The 9,357-nt window shown below is 38.7% G+C and overlaps 1 long non-coding RNA gene across 1 annotated transcript; it reads left to right on the forward strand.

Annotated features, from left to right (window-relative positions):
* Positions 1-14: 14 nt before the first annotated feature.
* On the forward strand, positions 15-9,099 carry LOC140598653 (uncharacterized). Its single transcript, XR_012001190.1, has 2 exons — positions 15-434; positions 3,790-9,099. It is a non-coding gene; the product is annotated as an uncharacterized lncRNA (long non-coding RNA).
* The last annotated feature ends 258 nt before the right edge of the window (positions 9,100-9,357 follow it).

Below are 9,357 nucleotides of genomic sequence, written 5' to 3' on the forward strand. Positions count from 1 at the left end.
CCGCCCCCTTTGCCGCACATGCGCAGAAGCACGAGCGCGACGCGGGAGTCGGTCCCCGCGGGTCCGCTGTCCCCGGGCCGGGCGGTGTACGCGTCCTCCACGTGTCTGCTCTTAGTAGCCACGTCGCTTGTTTCCGCTTTGTTCTGGGGACAGTACCTTCTGGAGAGACAGGCGAGGCGGCGGGGAATTCGGAGACGCGCCGACCTCCCGCATCCTGCCCTCGGGGGGCCGGAGGGCTGCGCCCCCTCGTGTCTTCCCGGGTCCCGGGGGTCGGAAGCGGTGCGCGGTGGCCAAACCCCTCCCGGGGCGGAATCGCATCCCCGTCCCAGAACCATCCCAGAACGGGATGACCGTGCTCGTTAGAATGGCGCGTGTCAGTACAGCGCTAAGTGTCACACGGGTGTCCCAGTTAAGCCCACAAACAGCCTGATGAGGTACGTACCGTCCTCTCTGTTGAGGAAGAGAAGTATAACGGCCAAGTGGTCCACCTAGGATTGGAACTAATGCAGCCTGCTGCTAGGGGGCCGGGCTCTTGCCTGCGCGCTTACATAACGGATTTAATGGGGTTTTTTTTGTAAGCCTGGTGCCTCTTCACTATTCGGAAATTTAAGCCATCAGAAATGACAAAAGCCAAAAAAAAAAAAAAGAAAAGAAATGACAAAAGCCAACATTTACTGAGCACTTCTGAGTCCTGTGCTTTGAGACCATCTTTCTTGCCTTCCTGGGCCCTAGGCCGTAACTCCTCTCCCTTTTCATCATGTTTCTTCTTCCCTGGTGGATCTTCCTTATCAGCAAATACACAAGCTGTAATGCCTCCATCTCAAAAAATAATTCTGATCTTCCTTGACTCCAGCCAGCTACCACTCCATTTATTTGCTTACCTTGATAAGCAAAATTACTGGAAAAAAAAAAAAATGAATTGAGACTGGCTGTCTCTATTTTCTTACTTTTCATTCTAACACTCTTCCCACTTCGGATTTTGGTTCCCACAAGTCCAGTAAAATAGCTCTTCTCAACATCACCTGTGAGTTCCATCTCGGAAAATCCTCACTTTTCTTGTATTATGACAAAGTTGATCGCTCTCACCGAGTCTGGGTTGAAGTCTTGGAGTGCCACACCCTACTTACTTTCCTCTTCAGTTTCCTTGGCAGACTTCTAGTTTGCATCTTGTATTTTCATATTATTAAGTAATGTTCCAAGATAGTTTTGGGGGGATCAAGCAAGAACAAGCCCAGGACTCTATGACACAGTTTGTAAATAGGAACTGGATCAATCTACAAAGTTCCATAGTATATAGGAAGGACCAAGAAATGAAGTTTTTATAAGTTAATCTCAAGGTTGTGGTAATTGAGACCTGGAGAATGGCTGAGATCAAGAAACAGAAAAGAGAAAAGAGGGCTTTGTTCAGGACTTTGGTGATTGTCCTAATCCACAGAAGAGAAGAAGAAGAAGGATACAACAACAATAGGAAAAGCAGAAGAACCATCTGAGAAGTGATCAGGAAATTTAACTGTCACGTGGTTGTGTTAATTAGACATAATATTGATGATTGTATCAGGCCAGTGGATTTGACCGTTCAATAGTAAGAATGACAAGTGGCAGCCTTTCTTGGCCCTACTATTTCTAACCAGCTTCAATTCTTCATGAGCCCTATTGCTTTGTTCCTTTTCCCGTACTTGGAACAAAGTTGCATCATCCCAATATTGTGGACATTTGTTGGTTAACTGCCCAGAATCGATTCCATCATCCTTTTCCTGTCCAAAGCATTCTGATTATCCTTTAATAATTCATTTTTCTGTCCATTTTCAACCATGTGGATGGTTTAAAATTGGTCCTACCCTTCCGCTCTAAGGTACCCCATCACTCTGGTTATAGTAATTTGTTCAGAGATGGGCATGCAGCTGAATCCAAGCCAGTGAAACAAAATGAGATATTCATCGAGACTGCTGGAAAAATGGATTTTGTTAACCCATTCTGTATGTAAATTTTGTAGCCCAGAACTGCCAACTGCCGTCCTGGTCCTATGAAACTTAAGTTGGCTTGAAATAGATTCAAAAGCAGAGGTGATAATTAGAGAGGTTGAAAAGAGTCTAGGTCATACTGTTTGTGCCCCTATATGTCAAGTCCTCTGACACTACAGATATCTCAGAAAAATAGTTTTTGTTCAAATGGCTTCAGTTTTTTTGTTTTCTGTACTTGTTACATGAAGGGTTTAACCAAGACACTCGATAATACTTGAGTCTGAGCTTGAGTGGACTAATTAACCTGTCAAGTTCCCAGTCTACATTTAGGATGCTATGAAACCAAAACTGGAAGTTGCTAACATCTAGAGGTAGGATTTAGTGATGGCTCTGAGGAAGATGTACTGGTTGACCTAAAAGGAAGACATCCCAAATGAAGAGGATTAGTGTATAGTATAGTAAAATAAGGATCCAAATAGTTTGTATATAATTCCTTTCTTGTCACCACTTCACATTACCATTATGCCCCTGTTAAGCTGACTTCAGGTGATTTTAGCACCTAAGACAGAATTAGATGGAAGGTTTATATCAGTTATAGTTTTTACTTGCCAAAAATAGTACCTAATCTAGCTAAAGATATATATGTATATAAAAAGTACCAGTCCTAATTTTTGCAAGTATTTACAAGACTGTAGTTGCTACTTATGACATCCTATCTTCCAGTACCCTTTATATATTTCTTTCACTTTCTGTCAGTATCTCTTTTATTTTTTTAAAATTTTTTTTAAAAATTTATTTATGATAGTCACACACAGAGAGAGAGAGAGGCAGAGACACAGGCAGAGGGAGAAGCAGGCTCCATGCACCGGGAGCCTGACGTGGGATTCGATCCCGGGTTTCCAGGATCGCGCCCTGGGCCAAAGGCAGGTGCCAAACCGCTGTGCCACCCAGGGATCCCCTCTGTCAGTATCTCAAATAATTGGGTTTCTTTATCCAGTACAGTGACCTAAATCTACACTGCTGAATAAAACGTATTCACTAGTTATGATTTATATTACCCACTGTTCTGTTGGCCCAAATTTATTTGGTCAGGCTCAAAGTGAGATAGGATAAAACTTAAGGTCTTGCTCTTTCTCTGAGAGCTTGAAACTATCACACCACTTTTCTCTCTCTCTCTTTGTGTGTGTGTGTGTGTGTGTGTGTGTGTGTGAATTCAGTGGAAAGAAGTGGTAACTGTCTTTATTCTTAATTCTGCAATTAGCTTAATGTATTTCTGAAAAAAAAAAAAAAAAAAACCAACCTGGGAGTATACACAGTAAAATGAGAAATTGATGAGTCAGCAGCCCCAAGTAAGCCACTGAATACACCTGTTCAATAATGCTTGCCTACAAACTACCTCTTGCCTATTGCCACTAGGTGACAGTCTTTACAAATATTTTATCTGAAAGAGTGTTAACAGAAATTAGATTCTATTGGAAGTGATGGTTACCTTTGCAGTTTCACCTAGAAGATTAAGCAAACACATATTTGTTATAACCTACACTTTAGGTCACTTGAGTTCATAGTTATTCCTCATCTTAAACACTTTTCTCCTCCTACTACTTAGTTTATTCCTTCCTACAGGCTGAATTGTTTCTCTAAAATTTATATGTTAAAACCCTAACCTCCATTATGACTGTATTTGGAGATAGGGCTTTAGGAGGTAATTATGGTTAAAAAAGGTCATAAGAGTAGGGCCCTAATCTGATAAGATTGGTGTCTTTAAAAGAAGAGGAAGATAAAGATCTCTCTTTCTGACTCTCTCTTTTTATCTCCCCATGCACCACAGAAGAAAGGCCATGTGAGAAGGTGACATCTACAAATCAGAAAGAGAGTCCTCCCCAAGAACTGAATGTGCCAGCACCTTGAACTTGGACTTTCCAGCCATCAGATTTGTGAGAAATAAATTTTCTGGGTTTTTAAAAGTATTTTGTTATTGTAGCCTAGAGCAGATCCTCCATAGCAAGAAAGGCCCTATGACTAATGGTTAAGAATATAATACATGTTCTGGAGTCCATATCTGGGTTTGGTTGTAGGCTCTGTTACTCCCTGGTGTGTTACCTTTAACGGACTACTTATCCTTTCTAAGACTCAGTTTCCTCAAGTACAAAATGAGATAATCAATGTAGATAATTCGACAGATCATTGTGTTGTTTACGTGAACTAATACTTTTAAACACTTAGCATAATGTCAGCTGTTATTAAGAGCATTGTCTTAGCTCAAGTGTCATTCCATCTGGGATAGAAAAGGATTCCCCTTTTCTGAATCCTTATCCTGGGGCATGACTTTTATGTATAGTGTATAGCACCTTGTGGTCATCCTTTGGAACCCTTACAATAGTTAGCAATAATTTGTGTAATTTATGTCTGCCTTCCTCACTAAACTATAAGCTATTTGAGGCTAGAAAGGCCTATATATATTTTGCTTGCTGTGGTTTCTTGGCAAGTGTCAGTGCATGGGGGGGGGGGGTTGGCATCAAGGTGCTAAAGTCAAGTTTGATTAATGAATGAAAAATGATATTCATTAATTTAAATGAGGAACCTGTAAACTCTCTTAGAACTGGGTCAAGTAACTTGTAAAAGTATTAGTATTCTTAATTCTGAATGAAAAATGCAGAAAATATATTAATTGTTTATGTGAAACAAATCAAGTGTCCCAGAGATAGTATCCCAAATGATCTCTGAAATTTTAATCACTTCATTTCCTTATGTAATGTGTCCCTCACTTGAACCAATATTTCTTCAAGAAAATTTATGTATTGATAAAATTTCTTTAATTCAAGCATTTTAAATTATACCAAGGAATCTAGCTAGTATAATACTCCTATTGGAGAGGCCTGTAAAGAATTCTTGGCTGAAGGAAATGTTCACTTTTGTGTAAATGCAGAGTTGTATTAAATTCTTTTAAAGGATGATCCATACTTGATGAACTTAAAGTTTTAAAACTCACGTTTTCCCAATATCATGCCATGGATGGGTTTATATATTTCCTGGAAAACAAAACATGTTGTCCTATTAACTTCCCTAAAATAGAATATATTAAAAGGGATGTATAATTTCAGTACTTTTTAAAGCCCTTTAAAAAGTCATTTTTATGACTTATGATTTTTATGACTGTCATTTATGAAATGACAACTAAGTAAGGTGTCCCAAAAGAATGATGAGAAATATGTTATTCATGTTCGAAAAGAAAAGTTTACGTTTTCAAAGTTTTCTCAAAATATGAGGCATAAGAAAGTATTTTGTGAGCTTTACATACCTTAGATAGTAGAAGCTCCCGGTTTCTTATCATGGTGATAAAATTTCAGGCAGCCTTCTTATGGGACATGAATCTTCCTTCAGTCACTGCCTTACCATTTTATTTGCCTCTGCATTATCAGGCAGGATGCTTGGGTTCTGGATTCATCACAAATGAACCCCATCAACTCCCCCATGACACACCACATGCTGGCAGTATTTGTCTACTTTTGATAAATTGGTCAGTCTTATGAAATACTTCTCTGAGCTGAAGTTCTGGAACTTGTCAGGTGTCCTCTCTGACACTCATGTCTTCCTCTGGCTCTCAGATTACGCAACCAGCTGGGGTAAAGCCCATATCCTCCCACAAAGCATGTTTCTTTGGAAATTCAGATCTATTGGCTTTTGGCACTAAAAAGTAATGTTCTTGCACTTTCTGTTAGATCTGTACTGAATAGTCTCTTGGGGGTGAGTAACCTTTTAAATGTTGGAGGAGTAACAATTCCAGGGATCAGTGTGCATTTAGCAATTTGTAAGAAAAACCAGAAGGAATACAGATGTGTTGTATATTGTATTTGTATATACTACAAATGTAGTCCTTTTGACTACAATTGAATATGGCAAGGCCTAATCTCTGTGCACAAAAAAAGTATGTCTTCTGAATTACATAGGCATATAATCGTTATTATTATATATGACTGAAGGCAGGAGTTCTGAAAGAGTCTTAGGTGACTGTTATCCTCCTACCTATAAAACTCCTGGCAAAGGGATTAATAGGTGTCCTATAAACAGAGGCAAAGTTCTTGAAAATAGCATCCCGTTCATAGGATTTGAATCTCCCAGCCAATTGGAAAAAATAGGTTAAAAAGTAACATCTAGTCTATTCTTAAATATAGTTGGAAGGCCTGATTTCATTTCTACCCCCAGAAATAAGTAATGCTACTTTCATCCTAAGAAAGAGATATACATATGTACATTTCAATTAATGGTTTCCAAACTTTGTTCTACATTAGAAACACCTTATATAGAACATTTTTAATGAGGAGCTTCTACAACTTTTGTTGCTCGGGCTGTACCCAACACTAATTAAATTGGAATGTCTAGGGGTGGGTGCCAGGCATCAGTAATTTTTAAAGATCTCTGGTAAAATAGAATGTGCAGCAAAGTCTGGGAACCTAGGTTAACACAGTCGTGTACTCTCTCCTGCACTCCAGCCTTTCTTCATTGCCTCTTTAGCTCAATGGTTCTCGCTCTGACTGCTCATTAGAATCACAGGGCATCTTAAAAAAAAAACCCATTCTGATCCATTTAGTCTAGGGCAGGGTATAAAGAATCATAAATATTTAGCTGTTCCCCAGGTAACTGTAATGTGCAGCTATGGTGGAATCACTGGGCTAGCCGATTACATAAAGAGGTAAGTAGGATAAGGTGGGTCTTTTAGTCGATTTCCGGCAGTGAAGAGCTTTATACATTTTAAAATTATCATTCACTAGCTTTGTTGAGTGAATTCTTTCTTCAATTCATTAGGCTATAAAGTCCAACCGTTTTCCTGAATACACTGATGGTAGGATTGCCCAATAAAATACAAGACAGCAGGTTAAATTTGATTTCAGCTAAACAATGAATAATTTTTAGTAAAAGTATGTTCATGCAATATTTGGGATGTATAATTTTAAAAAGATTGTTTATTGGAAATCCAAATTTAACAGGTAGCCCGTATTTTTATTTTCTACTTTTGACAATGCCAAGTGTTGGGAAAGCACAGCTCATCCTTGGGAAAATAAGCAGCTGAATTCAGGGAGAAAATCCCTTCTAGCTGTAGAGATGGTAGATAAAAGGCAGGAGCATTTTTGGAATTAAAAACTTCATAAAATCATACAACAAGCTAATAAGACCAACATTTTCCTTTTGCTTAGGGTAGCACTGAGTGACCATCAGGGGAACAGCATAGGAGATGAGGGAGGGTCACTGTGCAAGAAAAGAGAACATGGAAGGGGCTGGAGATCTGAATCTTCAGTATAAGCTTCAGTTTCAGAAACCCCAGTTCTGCATGTGCTCTAAGGAGGATTGCCATTTTGAGCCTTTTCTATGACTTTCAAGTAGTTCCGAATTGTTTTTTTAAAAAAAATGATTATTTCTTCCTAATCTATCTGAATATCAGATCCTTGCTGCTTCAGCTGGAGTCAAGATAGTTTCCAGGTGAAACTATTTTCATGCTTACTGAGTCTGAACTAATGGAAAATTCAGATTGTCCCTAGCAATCTTGTAAGAACCCCCTCATCGCATGAGGCTTCCCAAGCAGTATGGATGCCTTCAGCCCCATCCTCTAAGGACTGTTCACCATAAGCTGATTCTTTAAATTTCCTTCGTCCCCACTATCCCAAATAGGCCTTGAACTGTAAATAAAAGTCATGGGTAGGTGTATTTCTTGGCCTATACACCTCAGCAGGCTCTATACAATTAGCAGGCTCTATACAAAAGAAAAAGAAGCAAGATTTCACAGTAATTCCCAGAAAGCAGGTGTTGTAATGATATAACCAAATTGGAGCCTGACATTTTGATGAACAACTCTTGAGCACCCCCTCATAATTTCCTCCATGGAGGAGATAGACAAACAGGTAATATGTCAAATCCCTATTTGGCAGTCCAAGTTTACTAATAGAAGGAGGTGAAACAGGTGAAGCACATTAACTTTTAACCTGTTACCATTGATTTTTTTTTTCACTAAGTGTTAGATGTTTAAAAGGGAAATGCACACTGGCAGAAAGGAGACAAGACAGGGTGATATGAAGGGGCTGAAAGCTGGCCTGCATCGTGGAACATATTTGCAAACCAGCTGGGCCCACTTTGTGCAGATGTTTTTAAGGGAACAAGAAGGAAGGGCTAGTGTTCTAATATTTGGTACATTAATAAAGCAGTGGAATATCTCTGATGCTGCTCCTTTCTGTGGCTGAAGGTGGGGGTAGAGGATCAGAGGCTTTGGGATAAATTTATTATTCAAACTGAGTTCAACGAAATTGCATACATTAATAGTAAGGCTTTTTTCTAAGTCCACTTAAAAAAAGGTTAATTTATTTTTTAGGATGCTGACTCCGAAAACCAAAGAGCCTTATGTTTATTTGCCTATGGATCAAACAATCAATTTCCTTCGTCAGATATTTTATTCATAGGTGGGCAAACATGTACCTAATTGGAGATAATAGTTTCAAAATTGATCTTCTTGAGTTTAAATGTTGAGCATGTTTTAGGGCAATGTAGATTAAGTTTTCCTCCTCCCCAGATGGTTAACTTGGTCTTTCACTTTTTGCCTGAATGCTTCAGTAGCATGCCTATGCAACATGAATTCCAGAAAATGGAGGAAATCAATTTTTCTATGTCAGTTGGAGGTTTGAAAATTGGTGGCCCCCTGTTTGGATTATACAGTGAAGATAAAAGGGGAAAAAAAAACCTCTTTGTGCCAAAATTAGAAACATGGGAGTTTACACACTCATACTTACATGTTCACATAGAAATTTGGGTTGTCAGCTTCTCTTGAAAAACCAAAAGATTTGGTTACGCTGCGCCCACATTCCTCATGCCAATATCTTTGTATTTTCTGGGCATACATTTCCCGTTTTACCTGCCTGTCATTTTATCCTTGGGCTTATTCATTCAGTGAAATAGGTCATATATAAGGAGATATATTATTATGTATGGTTCCTATATGTATTTGAATTTTCCGTCCATGATATGAGGCTAGACTAGATTATATTATCACTCCAATGTCCTTCAAGCTGATTCTGTGATTCTTCTCTTTTATATAAATCGAGTTTTTGTTATTGTTGGAGATTATCTGATACTTTGCCTGAGTAAAGAACTTGACTATAGCTCTAAAAGTCTTTTCTGTCCTATTTCAATTTAGTCTGCTAAAAGTCTTTTCTGTCCTATTTCAATTTAGTCTGCTAAAAGCGTGGATGAATTTATGACTAAGAGAATGACTCTTTAGTTGATTTTCTTCTTTGGCTGTGTTTTCATTGATGAGAAAGTGATCATCTGGATAAGCTTATTTAGAAATGAAAACCAGAAATTAGTAATTTGAATATTTAAAAAGGATTGCCTGTGCAGGTAAAATGTAGCAAAG

This window comes from Vulpes vulpes, chromosome 4 (assembly GCF_048418805.1).
Source record: "Vulpes vulpes isolate BD-2025 chromosome 4, VulVul3, whole genome shotgun sequence".
Taxonomy (NCBI): Eukaryota; Metazoa; Chordata; class Mammalia; order Carnivora; family Canidae; genus Vulpes; species Vulpes vulpes.